The sequence below is a fragment of the Pleurodeles waltl genome, chromosome 10 (assembly GCF_031143425.1).
Source record: "Pleurodeles waltl isolate 20211129_DDA chromosome 10, aPleWal1.hap1.20221129, whole genome shotgun sequence".
NCBI classification, from domain to species: Eukaryota; Metazoa; Chordata; class Amphibia; order Caudata; family Salamandridae; genus Pleurodeles; species Pleurodeles waltl.
This window is the reverse complement of record NC_090449.1, coordinates 165,786,415-165,802,055: the sequence shown is the minus strand read 5'-3', so window position 1 is coordinate 165,802,055 and position 15,641 is coordinate 165,786,415.

Below are 15,641 nucleotides of genomic sequence, written 5' to 3'. Positions count from 1 at the left end.
AACAAGACCGTAGAACTGGCTATTGAAAAATAACAGTACGAATCTGAATAAAATGCATCTAGAGCAAAGTGCACAGAGGCCCAATGCTGTGAGCAAACAAATAAAATGCATCTAGGATATAGTGCACAAAGGCCTAATGCATGAGGCAAACGCGCAAAAAGCTATATAAAAATGGCTACACTACAATGGAGTGATGGTGCAGTGAACTCCCATGCCTAGTAACACTAGGAAATACAGGCAGCGGGTCACCATCAACAGGGAGAGGGTGGAGGCTCTGAGAGACACCCGAGCCAGCATGACCACTGTCAGATGTCATCTGGTGACCTCAGAGCAGGTAGTCCCTAATGCATTCCATCACGTTATTGCAGTCAACCACCGTGAGTATCACTACCCAGTGGCTCTGGTTCTCTTTGAGTGGGGGTGCGTTCTCAGGTTCCTTGAGGGTAGCAATGAGTTCATCCATGCCTGTGGATCGTTTTCTTGGCACACCATATGGAAGGAGGTGGAGCTCAGGTCACAGTTGGAGATGTGAGGCTTGCCTAAGTGAGTGAGCCAAACCACACAGGCCATGGCCATGGGAGAGGGTAGGCAGGAGGACCTGGAGGCTGGAAGAATGGCACAAGTGCCTGGTGCCCTGCTTTGCTGATTTGTTAAATGCAGGACCCCAGAGTGACTGTCCTCCTGACTTGAGGTTTAGGGACAGAAGGCTCCAGTAATCTCGACCTCAACACCTTAGCTCTGCCATCTGTGAGTCTACCCTGCAAATGATGCCATCCCAGTCCTGGACCCTTGGAAGTGAGCTGAATGGTTCTGTCAACTTCCTTGGAGACTGCGGAACTGATGCATCTCCTCTGCTGCGCGGCACAACCCCAAGCAGAATCGATGGATCACTGTTGTTGTATGGATCTCCATGTCACAAAGACCTGCACCACATTGCAGCCTGCTACTTCATCAGAACCAACCCTGCATGATACTTCCTCAGTACAGGCCCTGACATTTCTCGTCAACTGTAGCCTTGATGATGATGGTGGACTCTGCATAGCAGCGTTATAGGTCCTTGGAATTGAAACATCACCGACCTGCATGCTGCATTCTTAACGAAAAACTTTGCATTGTAAGCCCTCATTGTGAGGATCATCTCCTATGATTTAGGACCTCGCATCGCAGCCTCACCGCATTTTGGACATGATGCATTGCTTCAGCTGTGTGACACATCTGTGACATGGACCATCACAATGGTCCTCAAACCAGGGTTTAAGGCACTTTGTTTAGTGAGCCTAACTGTGTCTCTGTATTTGGCCTGCATTCCATTGTAGCCAGCCTGAACTTGTAATCTTGTCCCGGTCTGGCAGAAGCAGATTTCCACTGTCGGCACTTTGTGTGTTTTTGACACTATTTTCACTGAAATCTTTACAAATGCATATCTCCAGATTTACTGACTGCGGTTTTGTAATTTTGGTCTTGTTTTATTTAATAAAAATCACTCTAGTTTTCGAACTTGGATTGGGATCCTTTTTGGGTATTATTTTTAACTTTATTACTGTCTGACGTGTTGAACAAATACTTTACACATTGCCTCCAGATTAAGCCTGGACATTCTGTGGCAAATTACCATGGGTTTGAGCACAGATTAATTTAGGGTTGGCTTGTGCCCACCCTCACAGGCCTCACATACTACCAGGGCTCAAACTTGAGTTAACCAACAACCCAATTTCTTACAGATTGTCCATTTAAAATTTAAAACAAAAAGATATTTCTTTAACATGCAGAGGCATTTCACCTTCAGAATATTTTTATCACACGAAGGAGGTTCTATAAAATGTTTACCTGGGATTACACAATTTGGTCAAAAGAAGTAGTAAGGATTACTCCCAGGTTTTCTGTTTTCACATAACGCAATTCAGTCGCTAGATGGCTACCTCTGTCTCTTCATTTTAACATAAAAGGTTTATGCTTTGTTTTTTAATGCTTGGAGCATGATGGGAGAGTGTGAGTTTATGGCTTGAAGGTCCAAGAAGACCTAGAGCTCTTCCTGAGCCAGTCCTGCAAGTGGCACGCACACCTCTACAAGTCATGTTAGACATTTAATACTTCCTTACAAACTTAACTGTAATTTTGATCTAGGTGCAAACATGCATTTCTCCCTTCATCATAAGTATAAGTTGTACATTTATTATTCACTATGATTTTCTTTATGTGTGCACATTTTGGTAGTTGAAATGCCCACAGGGAAGAGGCCCAGATGAGAAAAAATCCTGTGGAAATCAGTGCAGGTGTACCACTTCCCGAGGCAATCCTCTAATGCAAGGGGAACATTTCAGAATAGCTCTGGGGAAATACCTACCACCACATTGCCAGTATCTCTCATGTGGTAACTCTGATCCAATTATCCCAACAGGCTTGGATCACTGATATATATTTTTGATCCATCAAACTTTGAAAGATACAAATATCGGAAATTCAATATCAAAAACATAAATATCGGCTCTGTATACCTAACTATAAAAATCAAAAATATAGAGCACACAAATATCTTTGTCAAAAATACCAATTTTTACACATATCGATGACAAAAAATATTGGAAACAAAGGCCCTCATTCTGACCTTGGCGGGCGGCGGAGGCCGCCCGCCAAAGTACCGCCGTCAGGTTACCGTTCCGCGGTCGAAAGACCGCGGCGGTAATTCTGACTTTCCCGCTGGGCTGGCGGGCGGTCGCCTTCAGACCGCCAGCCAGCCCAGCGGGAAAGAGGCTTCCACGATGAAGCCGGCTCGGAATCGAGCCGGCGGAGTGGAAGCTGTGCGACGGGTGCAGTTGCACCCGTCGCGTATTTCACTGTCTGCGCAGCAGACAGTGAAATACATGTAGGGGCCCTCTTACGGGGGCCCCTGCAATGCCCATGCCAGTGGCATGGGCACTGCAGGGGCCCCCAGGGGCCCCGCGACCCCCCCTACCGCCATCCGGATCTCGGCGGTCTGACCGCCGGGATCTGGATGGCGGTAGGGGGGGTCGGAATCCCCGCGGCGGTGCAGCAAGCTGCGCCGCCGCGGAGGATTCAATGGGGCCGCGGTACACTGGCGGGACCCCGCCAGTGGTGCCGGTCCGACCGCGGCTTTACCGCCGCGGTCGGAATCCCCATTGGAGCACCGCCGGCCTGTCGGCGGTGCTCCCGCGGTCCTCCGCCCTGGCGGTCAAAGACCGCCAGGGTCAGAATGACCACCAAAATATCATCACCTATAAATAAACATATAACTTATCAAAAATATTGATTCACACAACATCGACTACAATATTATCACCAACTTGACTAATGAACCCTTAAAAATACATACATAACTGTTGTAACATAAAAAATACTTCAAATAAATCCAAAACTTACTTGTAAAAATATATTACATCAACCACAAATTAAACTGTACACCTAAAATACATACAAAATAAACATTAAAAGCAGTGGTATTAACTAAAACATTTAAACACAACCCTAAATATTAATGAATAAATATAAACAACTAAATTAAAATCTAGTTATCTTTTACCAAATAAGGATTCAATTGCTAACAAAATTCAAACTATATTAAACCAACCAATAAAATAACACTATAAACACTTTTAACCAATAAAATAAAACAAACAATTAAACCAACAATATAAATGGCACACTAATAAAACAGCTAAATACTTTAAAAATAACAAACGCTGCAAGAGGAAGAAACTCTACTGGATTCTCACAACAAATGAATAAGAAATAAATAAATACACCTCAGAAATTTCATAATCAAGTAAATAATACCTATATTAAAACCTAAAAGTAACGGTTATTAAACTAACAATATAAATTAACAAATACATTTTAACACACTTTGTAACTTTTATCTTTTTACAAAGACTACATAAAAGAGAAGAAAAAACTTTCAAACCAACCAACTAACAGAAAACATCAACTATAACAAACCAGCAAGAACATACAATAAAATAAGTATACATGAATAATAAATTATAAAGTTGCCCAAACAGCAACCGAAAATAAACCTAACTCCCTAAACCTTGACAACAAAACAACAACAAAATACAATTTTTAAGTAATCTAACTTTTTTTCTCCTTCAACAGAAAATAAAGCACCTGATCCACTTTGAAGCGTGCTCAAAGGAACAGCTGCAATCTGTGCAAAACATCTCAATAAAACATCCAAGTACGTAAATGAAATACAAGTACCTACATGTTTAGCATATTAATAACAAACACGTCAAGGTTAAAATTTAATATATATTTATACTATTAATCCACTTAAAGATACAATGACAGAAGCCACGACATGTATCACTTCACAGAAAGGAAAGCAATGATTAAATAACATGGGCAACATCTGCAGCCAAGAAAGTGCATCAACAGAAACTATAAATCGGAAATGTGCTAAATATTATTCTAATGCATGATATGGAAGGGCAACTACAAATGATAATGCTACAATTAACATAAAAAACACAACCAAAATGTGACAGAAATAGAAGTTAAAGAAATCTTACAAGAAATAAGAGAGGCAAGCACTAGTTCCCAGGAACGCACAAACAATATCCTGCAAGTCCCTAAAACACAGAACAGGCCATTTACCTTGAATCTCCCCTTTAAAATGTTTAAGGGGAGTATATGTGACTACAATGCAATCTTCACTAATGCACGTAAAAGGTACTGAACAAGGAGCGCTGCAAACTCCATACAGAAGACAGAGACAGCAAAGGCAGCAGATAGATTCAGCATGCACATAGAAAAGACCCTACATAGGAAGCAACTCTAAATCTACTCTTGTACAAAACCAGTTCAGCATTGGCATTAACTGTCAATGCCCTACTTGCATAAAGAGTACAGCAGAAAAGCAGTAGTGCAGACCCTTCCACACCGCTCCCCCACAAAAGGGCATCAAAAGGAGCTTTGCAGGCCTCACTAGGACAAGATATGAAAAACATTAGCAATAGCTTTGGCACCCTCCCATCAAAAAAGTTGAAGTTGGGCAAATCAGAAGAAATTAACTGATCCGGTAACAATACAGGTACAGACCCAGAAGCATGCAGCTGAGGAAACCTTATGCACTTAATGGTATAGGATGGGGAACTGTGGAAGCCTCCCGCAGAAAAACAGTTACAGGCAAGCGCATGGTAAAACTTGACTAGCTTATAAAATGGAAACAGGTTGGGCATGAGGGAAGTGGCATTTGTACACAGCTGGCAAGTGACAGCATGTCGTGTGTTAAACCTTGAGCCACTCATGGCTTTTAACCCAGGAACCCTTTGCTAAGTCCCACAATGCAAAGTTTTGTTGGTTAAAAAGTTAGGGCTGGATAAAGATGTCTCGTGACTTGTATGCATGCATGTGTATGTACGTGTATGAATTCATTCATACAAAAAATCTCTAAAATGTGCCATCCATCCACACTTTTATTACGATAAATAAACAGCACAATGTATGCCCAAGAGTACCATCAGGGAGAGTTCTGTCATAATTTTTGGCTTATCTCTCAGCAGAAATTTGCAGTGCATGAGTACAATACACAAAACTCACTCATGCTAAATTTATTCCAGGGAAGAAAATGCTGGCATTGTCCCACAGTACTGGCAAAGCTTGGCAAAAGGCTTTACATCTATTGAGGACGCTGTACACAGTGCCGTTCTAAAGCACATTACAATTCCCATGAGGCTACTGAACTCTCACATTGTTGGAAATGGTGGCATCCATGTTGGGCTCCTTGGGTATTAGTTTCCTTGTCATTCCCAACATCTTTGCTAGGCAGTCAGGATGCTCTGTTGCTGCGGGCAGTACATTGATGTCAAAACCTGTGTAACACTTGGAGTGTATTTATTGCTTTCCTTCACAGGGAATTTGACAACTGAGCCCTAAACAGAGAGTACTCTATGGATTTAAACCGTGCGTTGACCTTAAGAGTTGAAACACCAATTCAGAGAGACTTTATAGATATGTCAGACTATATTTGTGCTACATATTTTCAGATGTTCAGTACAGGAAGATTAGGCAGAGTCCTTTTCTATATTAAACGCTATTGTTATAGTCATTATGGCCATATCTTAGATCAGTTAGCAACAGGTGTTGAAGACGTCATTGGTGATATCATTGTATGCTGCACTATTCTGATAAGAATTTGTTAATTTACAGTTTATGAACAGAAAACCTTGAATGTTGATCATCATCGCAGACTGTGTATTCATAAAATAGAAAATAGCTATTTAATCAGCAAGGAAAGTGACAGTTATCAACGGTTTGAAATAACATTAGTTTAATTGATCATTATTTAAGCTTTAGTTTCAGGAATGTCAGAATTTCTAGAAAAAAGAGAGTCTGAAACATAGAGACAATGTAAAAAAGAGCGGCCTGGCTCCGGCATGTAGGTACCCCCCATGGTATTCCCTTTGGAGTGAGTGTGACTACAAGGGAAACCCCCCCCCCGGCACTAGCCAGACCAGAGACAAATCGCCCCCAACTCCGGGCTACTATAGACCTACCACACCGTGAACTACTTGTTCAGGTATGCGATACATTATTCACTCTGAGCACTTCACTTACTGCATGTGCTCTGACCCTGACGAATGCCCCTGACCTACCAGCACTTTGTGAGGGCAGAAACATGTTGGTCATACGTATTCCTTTTTATACTCCAAGAGACATTATCCTTGAATGAGCCTCTCCCCCCTGTTCTTACCCTTACCCGCATGCACCCCCATTAAAACTAGCAGTAGGAACTGGTGACATGCTTGGTAATTTTATTTTCACCCCTTCTGGATCTCTGTAATTATCCAGTTAGTCTAATTTCAGCACTCCCTCTGGTTCTTTTAACCAAGAGGTTGAGTCCGCCCAAGTAGTATCATCTTACTTGGGTGGGGCTAGGTGGTCAAATGATGAAGCAAGACACTATTATGTGTGTGAGACCACCTAGTCCGTGAGGGAACTCCCCCCTCCCCCTGTAGGATAACATAGCACCCCTTTGTTTGGACATTTTCCAACCATGCCTTCCCCGCTTTAGAACCTAAAACGACCTAACTGACTCTGCCTACTGAGGGAATACTAACCCAGTCCTACCCTCAGTTCCTACTACCCCACACTTTTAGTGATTATATAATGTAAAAAATGTACATTGTGTAGTAAGTGAAAAGTTGATATTTAAAGATTGTGAGCAGGTTTTGAAGTATTTCTATTGTCTTTAGGTATCCATAGCCACCCTCAGATACCTCAAAATTGTTTAGGCAGAGTGGCAATATCCAGTTTGTCTGTTTTGTCTCTTTTCTCGTTCCCCCTTCCACAAGGAGAGCGGCAAACCAACACATTTTAAAGTTTATATGGATGTATGGTTGCTTTAAATATAGAGAAGTGTGGAAACATTCATCATACCGGTTGTATCGAGAATTCTCCTCCTTACTCTGCTACTTTGCAAAGAGTGCAAGTCATCGTTAGGGAAATCTAAACGAGTGTTAGCAGATGTTTTTGCTTTGATGGATATTGACAAGGCAACTATGATTCTCTAAGTTCATCAGTAATATGACCAGGACGTCTTCTGATAGCCTCAGTAACATACTGCTGAGTTGCAGTGCTGTAAAGCTTGGGTTCCCTAGACATCCTATTATCAATAGTAGCTGATGCCCGGCCAGCACTTTGGTTTAAGTAGACAATGTATCTCAAACTGATTGAAGATCCAATCCTGGTTTAGCTTGAGTAGCATTAAGATTGGACATAGAGGTCTCTCATTTGACTTATGTGCACAATAAATTTAGTGCACACTCACAGGATAAAGGTCAGATCTTGTCCCAGGCCTGTTAACATACTATAATTTACATTTAGGTGCTCATCATGATGTTTGTGGGGATGACCGCCCACTGCCGTGCTGGCGGATGCCAAAAGACCTCCAGCACGGCAGTCCTCAGACTGCCATATTACAACTGCTACTGGCTTTCTGCCATTTTCCAGGCGAAAACTGCCAGCAGTTGTACTGACTGTGGGCAGTCTAGTGCTGATTGCACTGCCGCCACCGCCACACCAACTAAACACCACCCACCGTATTTTAATTCGAAAAAGTACGTGGTGATGTTGTGTTGGTGGGGTGCTGACAGCGGTGCAAGCGCCAGGACCCATTCCCTCCCGGATGACCACCTCGATGACCAGGTAAGGTGACCGTCCAAAAGGGGAGTGGGGGGCGTTGTGTGTGTGCACGTGTGTGCATGTGAGTGTGTGTATGGATTCAGGGGGAGGGGGATGTTGTGAGTATGTGCGTGTGCACGCGAGTGTTAGGGTGTTGTGAGTGTGATTATGTGAGTGTCAGGGTGGAAGTGTGTGCATTTGGGTGCATGTGTGTATGTGTGTGGGGTAAGTACAGGGTGCAGGGGAGGCGGAGCTAAATACGGTGAGCAGGGGGGTGAGAGGTGAGAATGTTGTAAGGGAAGGGGAGTGGTCATTGATGTAGAGGGGGGTGGGGCAGTCATCTACCGGAGACAGGAAAGCAGATTCCTGTCGCCGGTAGCCTTTCCCCTAGGGTTTTCGTGGCAGAAAGGGGACTCATAATACTGCTGGTGGTTTTAGGAGGACCGCCGGGTCGGTGATGCTTATTTCTGGCCCGGCGGTCCAACTGCCCTGGCGGTAGGAACAGGAAAGTGGCAGTTTGGCACAGGCCAAACCGCTACCCTCGTAATATGGTGGTTCATACCGCCGGCCTGTCGGCGGTGGGACCGCCACCGCGAGTCTGGTGGTCTGAAGACCGCCAGACTCTTAATGAGGGCCTAAATGTGGATCATTTTACCCTATTGTAAGTAAATAAATAGATACAAGTGATCAACCCTTTGTGTTACCTTGTTTGTTCTACTAACATTGCTTAAGCAGTACAGCGACGCCCCATTCTGGTGCCTTGTTTCAGAGTGTGGTATTGAATGGTGTTGAGGCTTGGGGTCTGTGCAACTATTTCCCAATGACTACTTGTATGCATTGGAATCTTTTATGAACAGTATCCACCTTATTGGGTGTGCCTTGAAGTGTCCCTGTAATGCTGCTTGTATTTGGGTACCCTTTTCAACACTTCTACACACTTTTTGATTATTCTGTTGTTGTAAAATTGGAATTCTCAATTGTCTTGCATGGTGCACTGAAAGCAGTATTATTACGTTTGGTAAAATTGCACGGATTTCTTCTACACACTAACACCAACACTGCATGATGAGATGTTTGTGCATAATTGCAGATTGCCTGCAGCGTTGGCTTCATTTCTGGTGTCTCCCGGTTCGACAATGTTTGTTGGTGCCACCCAATGACCAGCTTGGCCGTGGATTCCTTCACTACCACCCTTTAACAGTGCCCCCCAAGTCTCCATAACCACTCTCTCGCAGATGCATTTAATTAGTTATATAGTGCCACTTATACCAGTGTAGGGTGTTGGAGCACTTTCCATCACACACACACAAATTACACAGATTCACTCAATCATACAAAATTCAGTGTATAGGAAATGTTACATAAGACAGAGGACTACAAAGTGTAGGATTCACAGGTCATCCGTACTGGTAGGCAGTATAGGTTACGAGTACTTGGTCTGGAGAAGCACATACTCAGAATTTAAAACTTAACACAATTGGGGGTTCTCTTTAATAATAAGAATTGATTTCTACCCAAATGAACCCTTTTTTGCAACATTAGGATAATGTAAGACTAGAAGAAAAACATAACAGTCTAATCTATACTTTGCAGTTTGCATGCAGCTCTTGGATGAGGGTTAATAGCTCACTGTTCTATATTAAGATATTAATTTATAAACTACCAGTAACAAAATTATTTCTCTGACAAAAGCAGTAACCAATTGACCTATTTACATTATATGCACTTTGTGATCTACATGGTACACGTTCTTTGCAGCAGGCATATTAACCCTCTGAGCTACCTACCTTGGGATGAGTCAAAACATCCAATAGACACAAGATTTCTCTCCAGGAAGAACATTATTTCACCTGAGTTATCTTGTCATTTTTATTTATGCTTAAAATTGCTGGAGCAAGGAACCGCAGCAGGTGCTTTTAAAACAATAATATACTTGCAAACAGCGGCCCCCACCCTAAGTCAGCGCCCGGTGTGGTGACACTTGTCGCACCACCCTAAAACAGGCCCTGTTTGAATGCGTGTCACCTGGTGCAGACTTTAGAGCAGTTTATCTACTAGGAATACACCTGTTTGTTTAGTACTTTTCACCATATTTTATGGAATGGTCTGGTCTCTTTTACAGAGCCTGAGATAAAAGCGCATTTTCAGCCTTTCCATGAAGAAGGCTTCCAGATTTATGAGTGTAATTAAGTCTGGGAGGGGATAGTAAGGGTTACCATGGCAGTTGCAGAAATACTAATTTCTTTGCTTGTATTGCCGCCGAAAGTTCCATTACCAGGCACTGATTGCTGGCTCGCAGTGTCTAATACTCCCATGCTCACTGTCATTTATCTTTGACAAATAAGTGTCATGAATATTAGAATGTAGGGAAGGTTTGCTTACGCTGTCCCATTAGCGAAGGCGGAGTTGTTGACTAAACAACATTCATGTTATTGCTTTCTCTTCTTCGTCCTTATTTTTAGCATATCAGAGTTAAGACTTGGAGCCCAAGCAAGCTGGTATAAGATGAGGAACTGCAGATTTAAATTATGACTGGACCCTTCCTCATATAGATGATGGCAAAGTTAGCTATTTTTACGTATTTTTTTATTTTTGTACATTTGTTATTGCTCTTACCCCAAACCTTTTGCTTTATTCTTCCATATTTTTATGATCTTGTTTTTGCTGGCCTTAAGACTGCACTGTACCACTGCTAACCAGTGCTAAAGTCCATGGGCTCATTCCTTAAAACATGGTAACATTGTTTTTTCCCCATTTGGACAATTTAATTAAATTGTAAGTCCCTTTTAAACTGGCTGTACATTTACCCAGGTACTGTAAATTAAATGCTAATAGTGGGCCTGTAGCACTTGTTGTGACACCCACTTTAGTAGCCTTACAAACCTGTCTCAGGCTGGTCATTGCGGAGCCTGTGTGTGCAGTCCAAACTGCCATTTATACCTGGCACAATAAACCTTTCGCCAGGCCCAGACTTTCCTTTTTAATTCATAGAAATCACCCCTAAGTAAGACCCTGAGCAACCCAGAGGGCAGAGTGTAATGTATTTAAAATGTGGGACATGTACTTTCAAGTTTTACATGTCCTGGTAGTAAAAATGTCTTAAATTCGTTTTTCACTATTGCAAAGCCTGCTTGTCCCATAGGATAACATTGGAGTTGCCTCATTATATTTCATTCAGATACCTTCTAAATGAGAACAGGTCTATAGTTAATGTCTGCTGTCTTTGGAATTGTAATGCAAAATCCTCTTTTATGGTAAAGTCAGATTTTGAATTCCAATTTAGAAAATGCAATGTTTAGAAAGTTGGCATTTTCCTCCCTTAGCCATTTAGTTCTTGCAGCCTGTGTTTTGGTCACATACCTGGGTGTAGTTGACTGTAGGTCTTTTTGGATTCCCTCTAGATAGCCACACACAATAGAGAGCTTAGGTGTCAAATTCAGAAAAAGAGCAACCAGGGCACTCCAAAGAAAAGAAGAGTCCAAAGTTGAGTAGCTTTGTGTCAAACACTTTAATCCTTTGTGATCGGTAGTCGATTCGCAGTTCTATGATGTTCAAGTCCACAAAAAAAGATATATACGGGTTTAATCAATGTCTGAATCCTCAGAATTAACAGGTATAAGAGAGCTTAGGTGTGCCTGGATAGGATCCCTGGCAGGATGGGAGGGTAGATTTAGGCATATCCCCCCTTACACTTGAATAGGCTATGTACTTTCTTCACACGAAGGACTACATACCTCACGTAGGTAGTCTGGTGGCAGGGCAGATGAGGCAGGAAACCTGTGTATGTCAAAGGGAAGAGTCTAGAAGCTTCTCCACATTTCAGAAGAGGCACTAGGTACAAATATTGGACCTCAGACACCAACTCTTCTGTATACTTCTGGACCCGTGGAAGACTCTGCCAGGAATAAGTACTACTGTGCTGCTGAAAGGACTGGCACTGTACTAGACTGCAGACTTGAAGGACTGCTGCCCTTCTTAGTTGACCTGGTGCCCTGCTGTCCTCATGCCTTGGTGAGAAGGACTGGACCTTCATCTTGTATCCAGGAACACGAGAGTGACACCAAGGGCTACTTTCTTGTAACCGACACTTGTACTCGCAAACTGTGAGTCCCACCCTGCCAAGTGGTGCAACTCCAGTCCTGGATCCTTGGAGGTGAGGCTCAAGGTGCTCTGCTAGCCTATCTGTGGACTCAGCAGAACCAATGCATATCCTCTGCTTTGCTGTGCAACCTTGAGGAAAACTGACGATTCACTAATGTTACGTAGACTTTTCCATCACAAAGACTTTGTATCACCACATCAAGCAAAGCCTCATCAGAACTGACACTGCACAACACATCCTTCACGCAGGCTTTTACATCACAGACCCATGTTGGTTGGATCCTCTAGGAGGAAGCAGGATTCTGCATCTGCAGGACCTCACATCACAGCTTCGCAGCTCACTTGAACTGACGCAGTGTGAGGCTTCTCTGCCCCAGAAGCCCGCCTAACTGGGTCCCTGTAGGTGGTTCGCGCTTCATCACAGTTGGCCTGAACTTGTGGCTTTGTCCTAGTCTGGCATGACCAGATATCCTCAGTTGGCACCTTGTGGCTTTTGGTGCCATTTTCACTTAAATCTTTGAAATTGCATATCTCTGTTCTACTTATTGGATTCTCATTGTTTTGGTCTTGTTTTAAGTGTTGCAGAAATAATTTACATATCACCTCTAGGTTAAGCCTGACTGCTCCATGCCAAGCTACCAGAGGGTTGAGCACAGGTTAATTTGGGGGTTGACTATACCCTGACAAGCATTGTGGTTACTACTTGAGTAGGGTTTTGCCCCCCCTCAATCAGTAACCCAATTTCTTACAATATGAAAATGTTTCTGGAGGGATAGAGAACTTAAGGAGTGTGCTGGATACCAATAGAAGGAGCAGTAATAACTGAACTGAACAGGATACAGAGCTACAGTACTTACTTGATTTTGTTGTGTCTGTGGCGATAAGTTTAAGTTATATTGTCTGTAAAGTGAATTATTAAAACCAAGGAAATCTGAAAATACACCTCCTTGTTTAGAAGAAGATCAGCTGTTCGTTTAATGAAATAAGGTAATCTGAAAAAACATACCTTTGTATTATCAAGCTGTACATATTTGTTGGAAATTGCCATCTTTTGTGCAGTACCCCCACTAGATTTTGCCCTTTCTCCCTTTGCTGACTGTAGACACTTTACCCCAGCTAACCAGAAATAAAGTGCCTGTGCTGAAACTTTTCAACATGGTTGAATTGATTTAACCCTATTTGACCTATTTAACTTATCTATATGTAGGCTAGGGTACCCGGTACCTGTAATTTAAAGGCACGAGTGGACTGCAGCACCTATTCTGTCATCTACTATACTGCCAGGGTAAACATGATTTCTGACCAACCATAGTATCGTCACTCTAGCAGTTTAGCAAGGTGCCCTCTAACAAAACAAAACTGTTCCCTGCCGTCCTAGTACATTTTGTCAGCCTAAGCCTTTGGTGAGAAAGAACACACAAATATGCAGAATAAAAACATGAGCACATTGTATAACGTGGAGAGATACTTGCAGCTTTTAACATGGCAGTGGCTAATGCTAAAATAAAGTGAATAGGAAAAATGAAGTTGGTGGTCAGTAATGTGATTGTGTGCTGCTAGGCTAAGTGCATCGTGGAGTCAGTGGTCAAAACACAAACATCATAACACTCCACCCTTTTGACCAATGACTCATATACCCTGTAGTTCTAAAATCAACTTCTCTTTTTTTTAAACATAACAAGCAAATTAAATATGTCTTGTGCACATCAACATAATGAATTTATAAGAGCAATCACTATAAAGCAATAGAATATTATTTAACCATTGGACATGCTAGCTTGTTGATCATTCAGATATTATAGACAGCTAAACAAGGCAAATGTACAATAGCAAAACTTAAGCTTATATATTCAGATTGGGATAATAATTGAATCACAGTTTTCACTTAATTGAATAGTGACTCTAGGATAACGAGTTGGTATAGAGTTAGATGGAAACATCATGAGTCTTAATCATGTAAAGGTACACGATCCACCTGTAATGATTGCTGGAATGTAGGTAAAAGTGAGGTTCCCATGTGAGAATAGTCAGCAAACTGGCAGCTTAAACATGTTTAATGTGACTGGCAGCGGTCACCAGGTGATAACAAGCCATGTTGTTGGTTCCATTAGAATTGCAATCAAACAGGTTGATACTCTGCATTAATCCCATGCAGAACTTTGATCTGTGAAGCGCAACTTGCGCCTAATGGATCCATAGGTATTACCCTTCAAAAGAAGCAGGGGGTGTTGCGCAACGGGAGCGATCAATCAGGTTCAGATTAAGGGTGCTGTCCCTCCTGACCCAACACGCACACGCCAAAAGGGAGACCACACAGCATACTCATGGACTGAGGCAAGTCGTAATATGACTTGTAAAAGAAACAAGTATGATCTTTCTTGCAAATAACATTTGTCAGCTGAAATGTGCTCCCATTTTTCTTTCCTAGTTTCATGATCAGCAGGACATTTTTAGGGCACTTGGGTATAATTTCTTCTCGAGTGCCATTTGGGGATTCCACCCACACCTTAGCACCAGGGTTTTTGTCACTTGAACCAAAACCTCCTTTCCTTGTACTGTCAGAAGAGCTGGGGCAGTCCCCTTCCTCACCAATCCTCCATACACTGGACATATGACAAGTTGGGCAATTTTATAAGCATGCAGGTCAAGACTTGCAGATTCTGGTGTGGCTCTGTAAGGAGCTTACGCTCTGGGTTTTATTTCCCAGTACACAATGGTGTTTGTGGCCACAGTGGTTGTATGAGGAGAGTTTCAGCATTTTGTGATGGTCTGTTATTCAGAATCTGGAGGGCTTCATCTGAATGCTCTCCCCAGTTTTTCAGAGGCAAGTCATAATATGATCTTTAAAATAAACAAGTATGATCTTTCTTGCAAATTACATTTGTCAGCTGAAATGTGCTCCCATTTTTCTTTCCTAGTTTCATGATCAGCAGCACAATATTAGGGAACTTGGTTATAATTTCTTCAGGTTCTGGAGGGCCATTTGGGGATTCCACCCACACCTTTGCACCAGGGTTTTTGTCACTTGAACCAAAACCTCCCTTTCCTTGTACTGTCAGAAGAGCTGGGGCAGTCCCCTTCCTCACCAATCCTCCATACACTGGACATATGACAAGTTGGGCAATTGTATAAGCATGCAGGTCAAGACTTGCAGATTCTGGTGTGGCTCTGTAAGGAGCTTACGCTCTGGGTTTTATTTCCCAGTACACAATGGTGTTTGTGGCCACAGTGGTTGTATGAGGAGAGTTTCAGCATTTTGTAATGGTCTGTTATTCAGAATCTGGAGGGCTTCATGTGAATGCTCTCTCCAGTTTTTCAGAGTCCCACCAGATAATGTTTTAGTCCAGAACCCCAGGGACACTCCTGTTTGTCTCTGCTTTTGCCACCTGCTTCAATTTACA